This window comes from Myotis daubentonii, chromosome 1 (assembly GCF_963259705.1).
Source record: "Myotis daubentonii chromosome 1, mMyoDau2.1, whole genome shotgun sequence".
NCBI classification, from domain to species: domain Eukaryota; kingdom Metazoa; phylum Chordata; class Mammalia; order Chiroptera; family Vespertilionidae; genus Myotis; species Myotis daubentonii.
Genome location: NC_081840.1, coordinates 200,058,697 through 200,079,904, shown reverse-complemented (window position 1 = coordinate 200,079,904; position 21,208 = coordinate 200,058,697). Strand labels below are relative to the sequence as shown.

The following is a 21,208-nucleotide window of genomic DNA, read 5'->3' as shown; positions in this document are numbered from 1 at the left end:
CAAAAATGGCATAACTTATAAGTGTCAAACAGCTATCCAAACAAGATTAATTAAATCATAGTCTATTTTAAAAAGTCAAGTGTTTGTAAATTTCTGAGATGGATCTCCAGAAAAAAGAAGGGGGAGGTAGAATGAATATGAAATATTCATATTCTCAGAATTTCATTAGTACTATAAATCTCCAGGGACCTGTTAAGAAATTTGATAATTAAGTAGTATTATGAAAATACTAGGCTTAGGATAGCTTATTAGATATCTAGTAATTTATAATATGTATTAATATAATGATAATTTTTGACATTTTATATAACTTTGTCAATCAGACCACCAGATCCATATAAAGTACCATTAAAATATATCAATTTTTAAGTATTCCTCTAAGTTTTGCAGTATAATCCCTTCATAAAATGACAGTTGGTCTGACCTATTTAACTTGGGTAAACTGCCAGGTTGCTTTTGTGCAGCCAAATAGGCCAAACAAGTTCCCGACCAACTGAAAACTAGTTCAATTAAGTTCAGATGCATCTTGAACCACAGATTATTCAGAAAACAACCGTATAGCATTTCCTCTTCACCAAAGTTATCAGTTTATCTACATTTATATTTAAGATAAATTTTATTTCCTTTAAAATTCTGCAATATATGATATATATCTATGCTACCCACTTCTACTTATCTCTCTATCCCTATTTTCAAAGCTTTTTTTTTTTATCCCTTAATTGACTATTATTTTTAACCCACTGACTGTTGTGCTTGATCCTTACCTGAAATGAAAAGGTCTAGAAAAATGACAGGCCAAGACCCTAGAGTAACAAGAGAAATGGGCTCAAATGGCACAGACCCCTCTTCTCTGCAGCATGCAAGTATGCAGTAGTAATTATGGATAAAAGAGGATGTGTAAATGGCACAAACATTCACAGCCAGAAGGCCTATGGCTAGGTTTCACAGGGTACAGCCGAGACTTTTATCAAGTATTATAGAACAGAGGTATAACCTTGATACAGAAGACACAGCATTTGAGATTTCTACTGATTTATCTTCAAGCCTGCTACCGAGCCCATGCAGTAAATATGTATTTCATATACAATTGTATTTTTCAGTTCTGAAATTTCCATTTGATTCTTTTTTCTAATTTTCAGAGATCTTTACATTCATGTCAAAAGTGTTTACTTTTATCTCATTGAACATGGATATAATAGTTGCTTTAACGTATTTTTCTGATGCCTGGCCAGCATGGCTCAGTGGTTAAATGTCAACCTAAGAACCAGGAGGTCATGGTTTGATTCCTGGTCAGAGCACATACCTGGGGTGGGGGCTTGATCCCAGTGTGAGGCATGCAGGAGGCAGTTAATCAATGATTCTCTCTCAGCATTGATGTTTCTCTCTCTCCCTCTCCCTTCCTCTCTAAAAATCAATAAAAACATTTTTTAAAATAACAGTATTTTTCTGATAATTCCATCATCAGGATCATCTCAGAGTTGGCATCTGTTCATTGTCTTTTCCCATAAAAAATGGTCAGATTTCCCTTTTTGTTTTATGTCAAGTAATTTGAGATTATATCCTAGACATTCTGAAAACCAGGTTATAAAATTCTAAATTCTAGTAACACCTTCTGAAGAATTTGATGATTTTTTTTTTTTTTAAGTTTAGACTAGAAGTACTATATTGCCTTCTGTGGGTGGTAGTTCCAATGTCAGTTCAATTTTCAAAGTCTTTAGTATGTTATTTGGGCTTATCCTTTGTAAGCATCACTCAGAGGCAAGTCTGAGATTTGAACAGTAGTTTATGTCACTAGTATAGTTCAATTCTCTTAGTCTTTGCTTTAGGCCGGTTCTGTGCATGTGTAGTTCATGTGTGAGGTGGAACTTCTGTGGATTCATACTCACCATGAGGGAATATCCTCTCATATCAGCTCTCTTTTCTCTGAGGTTCCCTCAGCATGCTCTTGTTTCCAGGGGCCTCTTTCCCAATTCCTCTGGCCAGAGAAATTATTTTCTCTCAGAGTTTTAAATAGTTGTGCTACCATGGCAATGCAACATTGCTTACAGGTGGAGATGGTCTCAGGGTAGACTTGAGAGAGCAAAAGAAAAGATCCCTTTCCTTGTCCTCTGTCTAGAAATAGGGTTTTTTCTTGGAGTTTTTGATAATTGCTATACTAATTTGTGTAGTTCTACAATTTAGCCCATTTGGTCAAAGCTGGGACATAGATAAAAAAGGTACACTCACCATTATACAGACTATTCTTCAAGTTATGACTTCCTTTCTCAATTTGCCCACTATTAACTTTCAGAGTCTTTAGATGGTTTTTGTATTCTACTGACAGTTTATTGCATTGACACTGGTTAATAAAATTATATAGATTTCAAGTGTACAATTCTATAATATATCATCTGTATATTGCATTGTGTATTTGCCACCCAAAGTCAAATTTCCTTCTGTTACCATGTATTTGACCCCCTTTACTACCTACCCCCAACCCCACTTCTCCTCTCGTAACTCCTGACAGTTTTTAGTTCCATTCAGTCACAGAGAAAGGCTTACTCCATTTTGGCTATTCATTGAATTATGTCCATTTCCCAACAGACTTTTACCTAAAGGCTTTAGTAGTCTTTGACTGATCATTATCTAGATTCATAATTTTACTACAGGGTGCGCTGTGGTGAGTTTCTAATCCAATCATTCTCCCAGCATTTCTTATTAGCTGTGATTCTTCTATAATGGTAAACCTATCTTCCTAACTATTTAGTTACCTTGAAATATAATTTGTGCAGAAAAAGAATAAATGGTTGATTCTTTCATTTACCAATAGTTTTCAGAGTAATGAACTGGTTACCTACGAAGGTTTTTTTTTTTTTTTAAGTATTATTATGAACTTTTGGATTATTATATAAATGTATATTTCAATCTACTGAAGTCATTACATTTTTAAAAGCCTATTTTTGCCCTAGCCAGTTTGGCTTAGAAGATAGAGCATTGGCCTATCCTTGGACTGAAGGGTCCCGAGTTCAATTCTAGTCAAGGGCACACACATCAGTTGCAGGCTCAATTCCCAGCCCTGGTCGGGGCAACATGTGGGAGGCAACCAACCAATATGTCTCTCTCACATTGATGTTTTTCTCTGTCTCTCCCCCTCTCTTCCATTCTCTCTAAAAATCAATGGAATCAATGGAAAAATATCCTCGGGTGAGGATTAACAAAAAGAAAAACAAACAAAAAGAAAACCAACCATACCTGTTTTTATTGAAAATTTCAAACATATAAAAAAATAAAGAGTAATAAAATTATTAATCTATATACCCATCACCCATTTTCAACAATTATCAAACCATGGTCAATATTATTTCATTTATTCTGCCCCTTCCCCATTCCTTACTATCTCCCCTTGCATTATTAAAAGCAAATCCCAAAAACTATATCCTTTCATCTGTATGAACTCCAGTATGATCTACAAATTATAAGGACTTCTAAAAAACATAACCAGTTATCACTGTCATGCCTTTAAAAACTAACAGAAGATGTATAAGAAGTCTACACACAAAATAACAAAACATTTCTGAGAGAAAACGTTAAAGGCCTAAATATATCAAGTTATATACCATGATTAATGTATTAAAAGTCTCAATACTGAAAGATGTCAATACACCCAAATTGATCTACAGATTCAATATTAAGCTAGTTAATAATAATAATAAATAACAAATAATAATATTAAACAAGTTTAATATTAAGCAGAGTTTGGTTGTTTATTGGGAAACTGATAGGCTGAGTATAAAATTTTTACTGAAATTTAAAGTACCAAAAAGAACTAATGCAATTATGAAGAACAAAGCAGAAAGATTTAAAGCTACACTAATTAAAAGAGGATTGTACTAACACAAGAACAAACAGACCAATGGAACAGAGAAGAGTCCAAAAAGTGACCCACAAATTATTAGAGTCACCTGATTTACAATAAAGGGACTATTGTATTACATTAGGGAAAGGATAGTCTTTTCGATAAATAATGCTTGACCAAATGGATTTCCATATGGAAAATAAAATGAACCATGAATCCTACCACATACCATGCATAAACCTAAATATAAAAGTTAAAACAATTAAGTTTATAGAAGAAAACATACGAATATTTTCTTGGTTTGGGGATAGGTAAAGATGTCATAAAACACACAAAAAACACCATAAAAGTATACTTTGTTAAAATGGGCTTTTTTAAAATAAGAAATTATATTAATCAAGACATGCTATTCTATTAAGAGTGAAGAAATAGAAGAATTTTAATACTTAATCCAACAAAAAACCTTATCCTATAAACAGATAAAGAACTCCTAAAAAGACAGACACAATAGAAAAACAGGCAAATGACATTAACAGACATTTCTCAAGCAGATATCCAAATGGTCAACAAGTATATAAACATCTACTAAGCCTTTGAATGTATCAGGGAGTTATGAATTAAAACTACAAAATTTTTACTACATATATAGAAGAGCTAATATTAAAAACACTAGTAATTTCAAGTATTGGTGAGGATATAGATCAATTAAGAACTCTTGTATACTGCTGGTGGCAATGTAAATTAACTCAACCCCTTTGGAAAACTGGGAGGATCTACTAAAGCTAAGTAGGTAAATACCCTAATCCAGCAATTTCACTCTTGGATATTTAGCCAACAGAAATGCACATATATGTACACCAAAAGACACACAAGAATATTTACAGCACCATTGTTCATAATAGCCCAAAACTGAAAATTATCTAAATGTCCATCAACAGTAGAATAAAGAAATAAACTGTGGTGTATACATACAAATGATGCTATTACAAAGCAATGAAAAAAGAAAAATTGTTGCTATATGAGTCAACATAGATGACTGCGTAAACAAGATTATCAAATAAAGACAGACTCTAAGTGCAAAAATAGACAATACTAATGAATAGATAATACTAATGAACTCAAAATAAGTTACCTGTCGGAGAGCGTGATGTCAGGAGGCATGAAGAAGGCTCCTGGATTGATAAAAATGTTCTATATCTTGATCTTGGTATTGGTTAAAGAATGACTTTATAAAATTTCATCAAAATGATACTCAGAATTTATGCACTTCATAATATGCATGTTTTCATTCAAAGTTGTTTAAAGTTGGCATTATTATCAGTCCCTTCATTTTTAATTTTTAATTTTTTGGTTATTTTGCTTGTTGGTAAAATGAAGTTTCTAATAGAAATAGGTTCTACTTCAGTCTGCCTTTTAGTTGGGTTACAAAAAGTCACATTTACTTCCTTTTTCAATATAATTACTGAAGAATTGTCTTGATGTGGATCCTTTCGATATTATGAGAGCAATAAAAAGTCTAGCCTGAAGTTAAAACTATCCCATATTCACAAACCAGAAAATTCTAAGATAGTATTTTTTCTTAAAGTAAATACAATTGATGAATTTTTCTGTATTAAGGTCCAGTACACTAGTTTCTATAGTTTGTATTTGGCAAAAAAGGTAAGAAAACTCGAGCTTCTGAGGGTTAGCATCTAAGTTTTAGCTTGAATTGAAAAGAGTAAGTCAAGGCAAGGTGTCATCATAAGGTTGTTGAGGAAATAAAACTGTTAAATGTGAAGTGCTTAGAACATGATGCATAGCACAAAATAAATGCTAAAAAGTAACTGCATTTATTAATACTATTTTGAGAAACACTATAATATATCCTTATTCTTGAATTTCCTTCAAAATATAATAAATTAAATTTAATAAATAAAACCAGATACACTTTTAAGAACAATGTATTTATGGAATTAAGGGAAGATTTAATTGAATTTTAATGAAATGAGCTGAAGTGAAGAAAAGTACAGAATAGATTAAAATTAAATAGACTATACCTAAAATTTTTTGAAGTTCTAAATTACACCAATTGGCATTTAACTATGATCTTATGATTAAAATAACTGATGAGATAATCTGCAAGAATGCTGTTACTATAAAGATATTATCTTTGTATAGCAGCTTTTACATTTGCAAAGTTCTATTTCATTTTATCTTCACCATTACTCTAAAATAACTAAATCTGTTTAATAAGTTATTTATGTTATAAACTTATTAAATCTAGTGAAGTGACATAAAACAGAGCATCTGCGTTGATGGCAAAATGGCTAATCACAAAACATCCAACAAAAAACACTGGTCAATAACAGCACCACCATGTAAACAGAGTATGTGTGAAAATACTTAAAAAATAAACACAAGGAATATAAGTGTACTTTTTTAAAAGCTTTGTGAGCTTGTGGGGGGGTTTTCTTTGGTTGTTTTAATCCTCACCAAGGGATTGTTTTTATTGATTTTAGAGAGAGAAACATGTCTGTGACAGAAACATTGATTGATTGTCTCCATATGCACCCCAACTGGGGATGGAACCTGAAACCTAGGTATGTGCCCTGACTGGGAATTGAACCCCAAACCTTTAGTTGTACAATGCGATGCTCCAATCAACTGAACCACCCAGCCAGGGTGGAATATAAGTGTATTTTTTGATATGTTTTTTTAAATTGTTTTTTGTTTTGTTTTTTTAGAAAGAGAAGGGAGAGAGAGATAGAAACATTGATGAAAGAGGAAACATCATCGATTGCTGCCTCCTGCACAGCCCCTACTGAGGATCTAGCCTGAAACCTGAGCATATGCCCCGACAAGGAACTGAACCATGACCTCTTGGTTCCTGGGTTGATGCTCAACCACTGAGTCACACTGGCCAGCCTAAAGTGTATTTTTAATAGAAGTAAATAATTTAAAAGCAATAGTATCTGGACATAATTTCCAGGGGTTTCTTTGGTAACTGCTAAAGACATCTCTTTAAACTTTTTACTTGGAAATAATTTCAAATTCCAGAAAGGTAATAAAAATAGTTCAAAGAACTCCTATATATACTTTATCCAGATTCATCAATTTTTAACATTTTCATCATTTTCTTTATCATATATAAGCATATCTTTTGATCCACTTGAGAGTAAGTCATATATAGCATGCCCTTTTACATCTAAGTACTTCGATGTGTACCTCTTACAAATAAAGACATTCTCTTAAACAACCATAGCATAGTTACTTCAGGAAACCTAAAAATTGTAAAATATTTTTAAATTGTAAAATATTTTAATTAATGCCTACTCTCTAATTTTTTAATTGATCAAATAAAGTACTTTAGGGTTTTCTTCCTCCTCCAGTAGAGGATCCAGTCCAGAGTCATATACTACACATTTAGCTGTCACATCTCCCTGAACTCCTTTAATTTAGAACAGTTGTCTTCAGCTAAATACCTTTTAAATTATCTTCTCTTCACCAGATACTCTGCAAGGCAAGATTTTAAAAGTTGGGTAATCTTGAGCAAAATATATAGGAAAGCTTCGTTAAAAAAAAAAAAAAAAAAAGAGGTTCAGCCCTGGGTTGGTGGCTCAGTTGGTTGGAGCATCACCCCATAAACCAAAAGGCTGTAGTTAGGGCACAGGGTTCAATCCCTGGTTGGGACACATATGGGAGGCAACCAATTAATGTTTCTCACTCGCATCAATGTTTCTCTCTCTCTTTCCCCCTTTCTCTCTTTCTAAAATCAATAAACATATCCTCGGGTGAGGTTCAGTGGAAGAGTAGAAAAAAGTTTCAGAAGATTTAAATGAGAATATATGTCTTCCTATCCAAGAGTGCTTTTAGTAGGTATATATTTTAAAACTTTACAATGAAGAGACTTCTAGTTTTCTTTGAGATTGGTATTTCTTGGATTAGTGGTTCATCTGGTCTCTTAAGATTTCAAAAAAAAAAAAAAACAATATATAATCAACTTAGACAAATCTGGGCAATGATTTGATGACTGTCTATAAAGAATGAATACAGAGGAAATCACTGTTTTCGACAAAATTCTCTCCTATAGTTAACAAAATCACCCAATCCCAATAAGCAAACCTTTAAAAAACAAACTAGAATCATTGTGATCGCATATAGATAGTTATTGGACTACAACAGATTTTGTTCTTTCACTCAACAAACATTGACTGTGTGTCAACTATGTACCAAGCCTGTGACAGCTACAGGGGGATCTAGTGGTTAAAAAAAATAGGCATAATACCTATCCTTAGGAAACTTATAATTTAGTAAGTCTTAACAATTATTATTTTCTCCTATTTTGAAAATGAAGCAACTAGGATTCAGAGTGGTAAATGTTTCCAAAGTCACAAAACTATTAAGTGCTCTAGAGGGACAAGAAAGATAATACTAAAATCACAGTCTTTTGTCTCCTAATATAAAACTTAACCAGTCTCTGTCATTACAGAAGAGCTCCTTAAGATTATCCTCGAAGGCTATTCATAGACTCAAAAGGGACTATGTACCTCCATCCCCAACAGTGAGTGAGTCAGCAAGTTTCCAAATATATTAGTACTATCACTTAAAAATAACAGGAAATCTCCATATATTAGGAAAAAAGAAGCTGTATAAAAGGTATAAATAATCTTATAAAAACCTAAGATATTATGGTAACATTAAATCCTGGTTAAAAAACTGAGAGTCCTACTATAATTCTCTCTCTCTCATTTTAGAAGAAAAGTAACAGAAGAATAGATTTCTCTTTATTTTCTATTTTAAAACACCAACACAAACCAATGTAATTAGAATATATTACACTTTCCAGGATAAAGGTATAAATAATATAAATAAGTTATTGAAAGTTGGTACTGATTCTCACCTCCCTCTAATATCCTCCCACTCATCTCTTAAAACTTAGCATCCAATCTAAAAAAATACTTCTCCAACCACGTAGAGCAGAAGTCAGCTACTTATTCTGCAAAGGGTCACGTAGTAAATATTTTTGGCTTCCTGGGCCTAAGGTTTCTGATTCAACTACTTAACTCTGCCACTATAGCTTGAAAACAGCCATACACAATATATATATTTAAAAAATAGTAGCTGTTCCAATAAAAGCTTTATTCACAGATGCTGACATCTGACTTTCATATAATTTCCATGTTCAAAGTAGTATTCTTAAGTTTTTTCTTAATATTTAAAAATGTAAACACTATTCTTAGTTCACGGGCCACACAAAAACAGGCAGCAGGCTGGATTGGTCGTGTGTGCACATCCTTGATGGAAAGACTTGCTTGTAAGCTGAAGCTGCAGTAGGTAACTGGTCCTTTTTTACCTTAATCAACTGATTCTTTATATCTAAACCTAAAATCCAACAGGAAATAATTCTTATTCTACTTTTTAGTCATTTGTGAATTACCTTTCTTTATCTCAGAAAAATAAACGAAAAGTTATAAATCTTACCTTTAAGCAGTAAATTTGAAAAATTCCAGGAACTTCTAAAAATACTTTACATGTAGAATGAATAACTTTTTACTCCTAAGAATGAAAATTCTAAGGTAATTAAAAGTTATCAAAGAAAATAACAAATCATGCCCTAAATATTTTTATAATACTTTGTCCTATGCTCCTCGCCAGATTTCAAACCTCATTATACCCAATAATTATGAAAAGAGAGAAAGAAAGAAAAAAAAGATGGCATACCTCTTAGCTCAAAATGAAGGTTGAAGGTATCTAGTGTAACTCACCAAGTCCTAAAGAGTCATCTAAGAGGAATGCAGAATTTTCCAAAGGCATCTTACACTGTGACAGAATCAGCTTCTAAGTTTCGGCAGCTTTACAGGGAAAAAAAAAAAAAAAAAAAGTCTTCTGTTAAAACAAAGGCAGCTGTGGAAATAATGCTAACCAAATTCTAAGTATACTCCAGTATTTTTTCCCCATCCATGTATACAACATGAATTGGGGTCTCATAGGTGCCAGGAACTGGAGATGTCGCTATGAACATGTCAGATCCCATCACACTCAGGGAGCTCAGTCTACAGGGCAATGCTGAATGGGATAAAAGGCTTTAAGAATCATGTTGGTGTGAAGAGAAAGCATGGCAGATATGCAAACCAGTCGGGTGGAAAATGTTAAAGAAGGCCTCCTTATGGAGGAGCATTTAATGCAAGCATGAGTAGGATCTGGCCAAATAAAGTTAGGGGGAGGGGAGAGAAAGAACATATTTCAGCCAAAGGAACAGCATGTTCAAAGGGCCAGAGGAATATGACGTTAGTGTGGAAGAAAAAGAAGTCCAGTATGGCTGCTCAGAGTAAGAAAAGGGATGAGAGAAGGCATCTCTGAGATGATATGGGCAAGGGAGGAAAGTAAGAGGTGAAGCGGTCATACAGGGCTGAAAAGCAGAGCCTATTTTAAACCCTTATGACTTGACAAAATATTTGCCATTTTGAAGCTCATCCCAGCCCCATAGCCTCAAGGCTTTGAGAAGGAAGCTGAGGTAAAGTCCTTGTGGAGGGTCCTTTCAGGGCCTGAAGAAAGACTGTCCTGAGACAACAAAGCCAGCCTCCCTATGCATGGATGTATTGATCAACTGACCATCAGGGGCCCTCCAGCAGAATGATGGGGAAAAATCAGTCTCAGTATCATTTCCAATGACTAATTAATAGTTACCAAGCACTTCATTATGTGTGAAGCCCTGTTCTAAGTGCTTTATACGTATTAACTAATTCAATCTTCATAACATTACTATGAGGTAAGTACTATTACCTGGTATTTCCAGTATGATTCTATGAAACAGTCTAAACATTACCATTAATTTTTATTAATCAAAATAAAAATTATCAGAAATGTTAACACCTCTAACCACAATATAAAAGCATTTTAATTTGCTATTAGAAAAATACTATTATAACTATCAATTAATAAAAATAAAAGACTTTACAACTTAATAGTTTGGTTATTTCTTTTTTAACTAGAGCTTCTATTAAGAAGAGAGATGGAGAAAGTCTGTTCCTTGATCCTTCAATAACTCACTATGATAGTTTCTACACACCCAATGGTGAGGAAACACCAAATTCCTGCCCTAGTGGAGTTTTAGTCGCTGAAATATAATGAAGATTGATACCCTGTGGCAATTATATATTTACAACATATCCTGTTTTTTTAATGAATGAAGAACAAAACAAAAAAAAACCAAACAGATAAAATCTGATGCATAACAACAACAAAAATCAAAACCTGAAGAGGGTGGACTGGGAATAAATTAAAAAATCACCTGTTAAAGGTGAACAAAGAGGAAGAATAAAAAACTGCTCCAGTGAGGAACATACTAAGGAAAAATGGAAAAGAATCCTTGCTCAAAGAACACAGAGAAATTGCAGTAATTAATGCACTATAATGAAGGTCCTTAAAGGAATTAAACAGTTATGAAAATAAAAAGCAGATGAATTTTCCACAGAAGATTCAAGACTATAATGCAATGATGAAAGATTAAACCTTAATCCAGCAGTCTTTACATGGGGCCAGATGGTTTTAAGAGGATCAATTTTCAGATCTTTGATTTCCATAGTTACCAACCAGTTACCAGAATTAATATCAAGGTCAGAGCATCACGCTGGTCTCTCCTTTTCTACACTTTATTTTATAATTATCTTCCCGTTCACAAGATAAAAATATAATGCTCACACATCTAAAAATCTCACTATAATGCACTTCCCTGAGATGCAGAAACAACCAAAAGACCAAAGAAATCATTTGAAATATTGATTTGTGGAAGAAGGGTAACCTTTAATGGAATCGCCAAGGTGGTCCTGTCTTTCCTTGCCCCATACATTTTTGTTAAAGGCAATTCCTGATATTAAAAATGACATATTTTGTTCCCAATACAAATTTTTGATTAAGAAACTGACCTGAGAGAATATCTAATAAAAACAATGATGATAAATATTGAAGACAGCTACAACTTAGTTCACCCAATTAAAAGCTTATGGCCAGACATCTTACATGAGTTATCTAGAGTTATTTAGAATTCAAGATCTGGAAAGCATCTTGTATTAGAACTCAAGATCTGCACTTTACCCATTATCAGAGAAATAAGAAAGAAGTTAGTACATTATACCAATCACTTTCCATGATTTCAAAGAGTTAAAAAGGGGCCTAGCTTCAAGCAAAAGTAATATACACCAAAGTTGTTTCACATTCTCTTGAACATTTATTGAGAAACATTTTTATTAACTTTTGCCAAAGAATACTGGACACAGTAAATCCATGTGTTTTTTTGCCTGGACAATTATTACTCTGCTCAGTTTTTCATTCCTACATGGACGGAACTATCTATCTATCTATCTATCTATCTATCTATCTATCTATCTATCTATATCTATAAAAGCCTAATATGCAAATGGTCCCTGCAGGAGTTCGAACGGGAAACCAATCGCTCACTATGATGTGCGCTGACCACCAAGGGTAGTGCGGCACAAAGGAAGGCCCTGGCTGGCAGCCAGAAGGAAGGCCCTGTCAGTCAGCAGGAAGGTCCCAATCGGCCCTGATTGCTGGCCAGGCCTAGGGACCCTACCTGTGCATGAATTTTGTGCACCAGGACTCTAGTTAGATATAATTTGGAAGGAATATACTGTAATTTCTATTGTAATTGTATACTTAAAAAATTATCAATAAATATTTTGTAAACCTCACACTTACTAATGGCCAAACATCTCTGTTTATTTTTAATTTCCATTGGAACCAGTCTCATTCTAACATATGTAATACTCATTCATGGATACATAAATTCTATGGAAAAGGCAGTCCCTTCTGAAAAGATATATTTATGTTTAGTAACTGTTTATAATAAAACAAACCAATATTTATGATGTACTCATAGTAATTATAATTTAGAAGAAAATGTTTTAACATTTAGACCATTATGTTCACAGTTAATGAAAACTTTAAATTTCTATTTATATTCATATTTTTGATATCCAGAAGCATTTTTTCAAGTGCTGAAAGAAAAGAACTGCCAACCCAGAATCCTATATCCAGATAAAATGTCCTTCAGGACAGGGAAATGAAAATATTCGCAGATGAAGGAAAACTAAGAACTTGCCACCAGTAGACCTACCCTCAAAGAATGATTAATGGGAGTTCTTCAAACATAAAGGAAATGATAAAAGAAGGAATACTGGAAAATCAGAAAGGAAGAATGGAAAGAATAAGAACATGGATAAATACAATAGACCTTCCTTCTCCTCCTAAGTCTTCTATATTATCTTTGAGGTTAAAGCAAAAAGTATAACACTGTGTAATATGGTTCTCATTGTATGAAGAGAAAATATAAAAAGCAATTATACTAGAAATGGGAGGGGGGGCAAAGTGGACTTGACCAGTAGGCTGTGAGAAGCTATCCTATGTAATAAAAGGGTAATATTCAAATTGACCCTAACAGCAGAACAACTGCTCAACCAGTTACTATGAGGCACACTGACCACCTCTCAGTCCCTTTCCATGGCCCGCAGGCTCCCATTGCCCAATGGCAAACGGGGAACCGGGGGTGGGTGGCGGGGGACGTGGGCGGCACCAGGCCAAGGCCCCCACCCTGCCGGTCACCCCACAAACAGAGGGAAACTTGTGGCAGGGGCGGGCTGGCAAGCAGGAGGGAACAGCTGACCTCTCAGTCCCTCCCCCTGGCCAGCAGGCTCCGATCAGCTGATGGCAAGCAGGGAACTGGGGGTGGGGGATGCAGGCAGCGCCAGGCCAAAGCCCCCGCCCCACCAGTCTCCCCACACACAAAGGGAGACCGCGGTGGGGGCAGGGCCGGTGAGCAGGCAGGAACAACCAACCTCTTGGTCCTTCCCCCCAGCCAGCAAGCTCCAATTGCCTGATAGCAACGGGGAACCGGGGTGGGTGGTGGCAGGGGGCGGGGCCGGCTGCAGTCAGCTGAGGAAGATGGCCCTGACCACGGACCTGTCCTAGGGACCGTACCTGCGCACAATTTTCATGTGCCGGGCCTCTAGTGTATACATAATATAATGCCTAGAGTAAACACAAAATAGCTATTCAGCGAAAAAGGAGTCAAAACATCCTATATAATAAAACCCTAATATGCAAATCGACCGAACAGCAGTCGATTTGATCCCTATGATGCGCACTTACCACCAGGAGGCAGATGCTCAACGCAGGAGCTGCCCCCAGTGGTCAGTGCGCTCCCACAGAGAGCGCGCTGCTCACCCAGAAGCCAGGCTCATGGCTGGCGAGCAGAGCAGTGGTGGCAGGCGCCTCTCCTGCCTCCACAGCAGCACTAAGGAGCAGCAAGCAGGCAGGCAGTAAGAAGCGAAGGGTCCCAGAATGCAAGAGGGATCCCCCTGCCCCGCCACTCCAGTGCACAAATTTTGTGCACCAGGCCTCTAGTTGTAAATAAATTGAGATCGAATTCTAAAAAACGTTCAACTAACCCACAGGCTTCTTTTTCCTCTCTTACTACTACTGAAAAGGGATTTAAAGTACAGGCTATTATATTCCTAGGCAGGACAGGTGTTGCTCAAGTTTGAATACTCTGATGAGTCACATACTCTAGGAGTAGAATTTCCAAAACACTTACACTATTAGCTTTGACATTACTCTCATACATTGCTGATGGGAGTAGAAATTGGTACAATTTTATGAAGAACAATATATCAACATCCTAACAAAATTATAAATGTTCTTACCCTTTGGTCCAGCAATATAATGAGTTATAACCAACATTCTAAAAATGAACAGGATAGGAAAAAAACTCATACAGGACACCTAGTAATGATATTTCCTAAAACTACCGTTTCAGCTTTGTGTTGATGAATGTGCATATATATGTACTGGGTGACAACATAAATATATTTTAGACTATAGGTTGTGGTCAATGAAGTTTGGAAGCCATTGTTTCAGCTCATAAAGAAAGTCTGGGACAAAGGACAACTGACACATTGGCAAAGGAGGGTTCAATTTTAAGATGTGAAGAAGTGAAAGGAAAGCAGGCATATAAAGAAACAAAGCAAACACAAGGTAGTATGCTATCAAAGTACACAGAGCCATGAGGAAACATGGCCTATCTGGGGGTGAATGCAAGGGAGAAGAGGACGGAGAGAATTTATGAGAGAAGCATAGAAGTATAAAAAAGGAATAAATCTACAAAAAATGAAATGAATGGAGAAGGAAGTTATGAAGAAGTGAAATGTCAGTACATTATGAAGAACAGAAGGCAGATCTAAGTGTGTTAACAGGCTCAACAGAACTAAGGAAAGCACACCCCAAAATTCACACATAAAGGGATACAGTGGAGATATGATTCAATAGTCCTGAGACTCTAGGCTCAGAGTTAGGAGATAAAGAGGCTGAAAACAGGTAATCTAGAAAAAAACTGCACCTGTCCCTTCTCTGCACCCCTTCTCTGGCTAAGGGCCCACCCTTATCCATAGGCCTCAAGCTGCAACACTTTTCTATAGAAAGCTAACATACTGCTAAGAAAGAAAATGGATCTTCTGGCATGGCTGTTAGTATCCATATAGCGTATGTCAACACGATAATCAGAAAGCTCCTGAGATTAACAACAGGTTCTATGCTCTTATGCTCTAAACCTAAACTTGCCAGAAGACAAGATGCTTCATCTATGCCCAAAGAATTACCAGTCTTTCCAATGAGAGATGGCAATTAGAAAACAAACCCACCTAAACAACAAGAAAGGAAACACAAAGTAGCTATCTAGAATAATCAAGATAATCCTTTAGCAACAAAAATGAATCAGCCCTAGCCCCTTTGGCTCAGTGGTTGGGGCATTGGCCCATGAATTCAAGGGTTGAGGGTTCAATTCCAGTCAGGAGCATGTGCCTCGATTGTGGGCTTGATTCCCAGCCCGTCAGAACTCCTGCGGGAGGCAACCAATTGATGCATCTCTCTCACATCGATGTTTCTCTCTCTCTGTCTCTCCCCCTCCCTTCCACTCTCTTTAAAAATCAATGGAAAAAATATCTTAGGTGAGGATTAACAAAAGAATAGTAATAAAGTAAATATGAACCGAAAACAATGATCCTCAAACATTTAAGGAAAAAAAGTAGCCAGAAAAAGACCATTAAGGAGATCAACCAACCCCAGAAGAATCATATTATTATTCAGGGTACAGAAAAGAAAAAAAAAATATCCTCAGGAACTCCTGAAGAAACTGCATTCGATTATAAAAAGAAAAAAAAGGATGTATATTTATTTAATGAACAATAATATAGATTTCACAGCACTAAGAACTGTTGTAAATGCTTTACAAATGTAAAGTCTGACTATGTAACGTTTATATATGTAGCAAATGATTTTGAAAAACTTAAGAACTCTAAGCAAAGATAAGCAATCTTACCTTGATACCAAATACTTTATTTTTTGAGTTCCATTAGCATAATGACTTTGGACCCATAGAGAAGAAAAAAATAACCGTAACTCAATAATTAACAGCAGTTTATTGTGTTCACCTTTTAAAAGAAACCTACTTATAATTCTGAATGTCTTAACTTTCATTACAGAAAAGAATGTAAATGTTATCAACCTAGTCAAATACAAAAGAAAAGGTAAGAATGGAAGTGAAGAAGTGATAAGATGGAGAAATAAATAAGGGTCCTATCCTTATTTGATATAGCAAGAATTTAAAATACAATCTTGAAGAAGTTTAAATATTTTATTTAGATTTGCACAGGTACTAATAAAATAACTAAATTTAAGTTTTCAACTTTGGGATGAAGAAAGAAGACAGGGAAGCACAATCTCTTCAACAAATGGTATTGGGAAAACAGGGTTTTGACATGTAAAAGAATAAAGTTGGACCTTTATCGTACACAATATACAAAAATTAATTCAAAATGGGTTAAAGACATGAAATTATAAAACTCCTTGGGGAAAAAAAATAGTAAAGTACCAGAACATTGGATTTTGCAATAATGTCTTGGATATGACACCAAAAGCGGAGGCAACAAAAGCAAAAATGGAACTACAAACTAAAAAGCTTCTGCACATGAAAGGAAATAATCAACCGAGTGAAAAGGCAACCAACAAAATGGATAAACTATTTGCTAAGTAGTATCTGATAAAAGGCTAATATTCAGAATATATAAGGAACTTCTACAACTCAACAACTAAAGTCAAAATAACCCAATTTTAAAATGGGCAAAGGAAGTAGACATTTCTCCAAAGAAGATATATATATATATATATGGCCAAAAGGTATATAAACAAGCACACATCTCTAATCATAAATGCAAATCAAAATTACAATGAGATTATCACTTCAAAACCATTAGAATGAACACTGTGAAAAAAGAAGAGAAAATAATAAGAGTTAGTGAGGATATGGAAAATTTGGAACCACTGCTCACTGTTGGTGGGAATGTAAAATGATGCAGCCATTATGGACAACAGGACAGAGATTCTTCATAATATTAAAAATATGGCCCGACCAGCATGACTCAGCTGTTGAGCGTCGACCTATGAACCAGGAGATCACGGTTCAATTCCCAGTTGGGGCATATGCCTGGGTTGCAGGTTCCGTCCCCAGTGTGGGGTGTGCAGGAGGCAGTCAATCAATGATTCTCTCTCATCATTGATGTTTCTATCTCTCTCTCTCTCTCCCTCTCCCTTCCTCTCTGAAATCAATAAAAATATATTTAAAATATATATATTAAAAATAGGGTTACCATATGGTCCAGCAAACACATTTCCGAATATATATTCAAATTAATTTAAAGAAAATCTCAAAGAGATATTTGCACACTCATGTGTATTGCAGCATTATTCAGAAGAGCCAAGATGAAAACTACCAAATGTGCACTGACAGATGAATAGATAAAGAAAATGTAGGCTATATAAATAATCAAATATTATACCACCTTTAAAAAAGGAAATCCTGCCGAAACCGGTTTGGCTCAGTGGATAGAGTGTCAGCCTGCGGACTGAAGGGTCCCAGGTTCGATTCCGGTCAAGGGCATGTACCTGGGTTGTGGGCACATCCCCAGTGGGAGATGTGCAGGAGGCAGCTGATCGATGTTTCTCTCTCATCGATGTTTCTAACTCTCTATCCCTCTACCTTCCTCTCTGTAAAAAAATCAATAAAATATATTTTTTTAAAAAATAAAATAAAAAAGGAAATCCTGTCACATGCTATAAAATGGATGAACCTCAAGGATATTATGCTAAGCAAAATAAGCTTAAGGAAAAATACTGCATGATTCCATTTACATAAGGTATCTAAAGTTATCATTATCATGAAAACAAAATCATAGAAAGCAGAAAGGTAAATGCAAAAGGCTAGGGATAGGGGAGAGAGAGAGAGAGAGAGAGAGAGAGAGAGAGAGAGAGAGAGAGAGAGAGAGAGAGAGAGAGAGAGAGAGAATTTGTGTTTAATGAGTAAAAAGTTTTACTTTTGCAAGATGAAAAAGTTCTAAAGATCTGTTGTACAACAATGTGAATATACTTAACACTACTGAACAGTACACTTAAAAATGATTGAGATGGTATTTAATGTTATGTTTTTCTAACAATTTTAAAAAATAAAAGCAGAAATATGATATTTATAATTAAGTGGTTAAATATAAAAAATGCAAACATGATTAAAAGTGTTTGCTTCCTCCAGGGGATTGTCAAGGGCGGGGGGAAAAAAAAAAGGAGACAAATGTAATACTCTTTGTAATACTTTAAGCAATAAAAATAAAAATAAAAAAGTGTTTGCTTCCTGCTAGTGGCTACTATTGCTCAGATAGTTATGGAGCACTTCCATCATCACAGAAAGTTCTATTAGACAATAATGGTATAGAGAAATCCTAGTGTAATAAAACTAGAAAAATTACAAAAAGAGTAAAACAAAAAACCTACCTACCTTGTAAATTATTGTGTTTGTTCTCTACTTCTGTTTTCTATTTTTCATTCCACTTGGTATTTCTTTGCTAATACACTGTGTTATTGAATGCAAAGCATATTTTTTCTGGTTTCCTTCCATTTCCTAAAATACGCTTTATTCTGAGACATTTGTCTTTTGCATGTTACATTTCTTTCCATTTCCTTTGGCAGAAGTTTTAGTTAGGGCTGTGCAAATTTTTGGTTTTGAATTATGTCAATTTTACATCACTTTTTAAATGGAAATTTACATTAGTTTCCTAGTGGTGCCAAAACAAAGGAACACAAACTGTGGCTTAAAACACAAATACATACTCTCCTACAGTTGAGGTATGAGCTTCTATACCCAATTTATTCAGATGTTATCATGAAAGGATGTTTAACTCTGTCAAATGCTTTGTCTGCATCTATCCAATAATTGATCATGTAATTTTTATCTTTCATTCTATTAATGTAGTGTATTAATTTGACTCATGCATCCCAGGGATAAATCCTACTTGATCACACTCAGTGTATGAGCCTTTTGGTGAGCTGTTGAATTCAGTTTGCTAGTAATTTTGTTGTTAATTCTTGCATCTGTATACATCAGAAATATTAGCCTATAGTTTTCTTATATTAATCTGGCTTTGGTAGCAGGGTAATGCTAGTCTCATGAGTTTGGAAGTGCTCCTTCTTCAATTTTCTGGATGGGTTTAAGAAGGACTGGTGTTAACTACTCTAAAGGTTTGGTAGACTTCATCAGTAAAACCATCTGGCCCTGGGCTTTTCTTTTTTTTCTTTTTTTCTTTTCGTTTTTTGAGAGGCTTTTGAATAGTTTCCATCTCCTGATTATTGGTCTGTTTAAATTTTCTATTTCTTCATAATTGTCTTAGTAGATTGTACAGTTCTAGAAATTTATAGTCCTAGTTTAAGCAATTTCTTGGCATATAAATTGTTCATGGTAGTCTCTTACTATGCCTTGTATTTCTGTTGTATCCATTGTAATCTCTTCTTTCATTTCTGATTTTGAGACTTTTTTTTCTGTCAATTTTATCTGTTCAAAAAACCAGCTGATAGTTTCACTGACATATTATTTTCCTCCTATTTCATTTATTTCTGCTCTGATCTTTCTTTCCTTCCTTCCACTAACTTTGGGCTTAGTATGTTTCTTTTAGTTCCTTGAAGTGCCGTTAGGTTGTCATCTTTTTTTTATCTAGGCATTTACTGCTATAGACTTCCCTCTTAAAACTGCTTTTGCACCCAGGCTGGTGGCTCAATGCTTAGAGCACTGGCCTGAGCATTGAAGGGTTGTAGGTTCAATTCTTGGTCAAGGGCACAGGAGGCAACCAATCGATACAGTGATGTTTCTGCTGTTTCCATTTTTGTTTCAAGGTATTTTTTAATTTCTCTTTTGATTTCTTCTTTAACCAACTGATAGTTTAGTTGAGGAGTGCATTATTTAACTTCGACATGTTTGTGAATTTTCCAGTTTTCCTTCTGTTTTGATTGGTTGTATCATACTGTGGCTCAAAAAGATATTTATAACATTCTTAAATTTGCTAAGGCTTGTTTTATGACCTAACACACGACCTATCCGGGAGAGAGTTGTGGGTGCGCTTGAGAAGAATGTGTACACTCTACTGATGTTGGGTGGAAGGTTTTGTATTTATCTGCTAGGTCAATTTCATCCAAAGTATATTTCATGTCCAGTATTTCCTAAGTTCCTGTCTAGATCAGTGGTTCCCAACCTTTTTTTGGCTATGTCCCACCTAAGCATCTCTAAAATACTGAGGCCCTCCCTGTGATATAAAATTCTTATTATTCAAAAAGCGAAGTCCTATTCACATGAAGAAAGCCTAAAAGGCCATTAACTTGGTCTAAATAAGCTTCCAAAGAACATGGCATCCATGAAAGAGAAAAATAAAAGAACGAAAGGACGAAATTATTAAAAATATGAAGTGATATGAAAAAATAGCAAATAAAGTTTCAAAACATGTAATAGAGAATTGAAATGCATAAATATGTCACAATATATATTTATATGATGTATATGAGATCCTAAAACCGTAAGAAATGCAAAAAATTCACTGTTAATAACTCATTCTCGAACTGCCCCCCTTAAAAATCAAATTACCGCCCCTGTGGGGCATGTGCCCCACAGTGGGAACCACTGATTTAGATGATCTATCCATTGCTGAAAGTGGGGGTATTTTAATTCCCAACTATTCTATAGTTGTTCTATTACTTTTTGCTTAATATATTTAGATGCTCCAAAGTTAGGTGCATATATATTACAATTGTATATCCTCTTATGAATTGATCCCTTTTTATTATATAACTAGAGGCCCAATGCACAAAAATTCATGCAAGAGTAAGCCTTCCTTCCCCCAACTGCTGGCACCGGCTTCCCTCTGGCACCCGGGACCTGGGCTTCCCTCCTCTGGCTGCCGGCAGGCACCCAGGACCTGGCAGGCACCGGAGACCCGGGCTGCTTCTCTCCTCCGG

The 21,208-nt window shown here is 35.2% G+C and overlaps 1 protein-coding gene across 8 annotated transcripts in view; it reads right to left on the bottom strand.

Moving 5' to 3' along the window:
• Positions 1–21,208, bottom strand: part of CLOCK (clock circadian regulator) — a 168,516-nt gene that overhangs the window by 114,528 nt on the left and 32,780 nt on the right. For 4 of the 8 annotated variants that reach the window (XM_059670827.1, XM_059670874.1, XM_059670810.1 and 1 more), the window contains exon 3: positions 9,536–9,666. The gene's annotated coding sequence lies outside the window, so the exon portion shown is untranslated. Of the gene's footprint in view, positions 1–4,967; positions 5,008–9,535; positions 9,667–21,208 lie in introns of all 8 variants that reach the window. The other 4 variants (XM_059670821.1, XM_059670863.1, XM_059670836.1 and 1 more) reach the window with 3 other exon arrangements.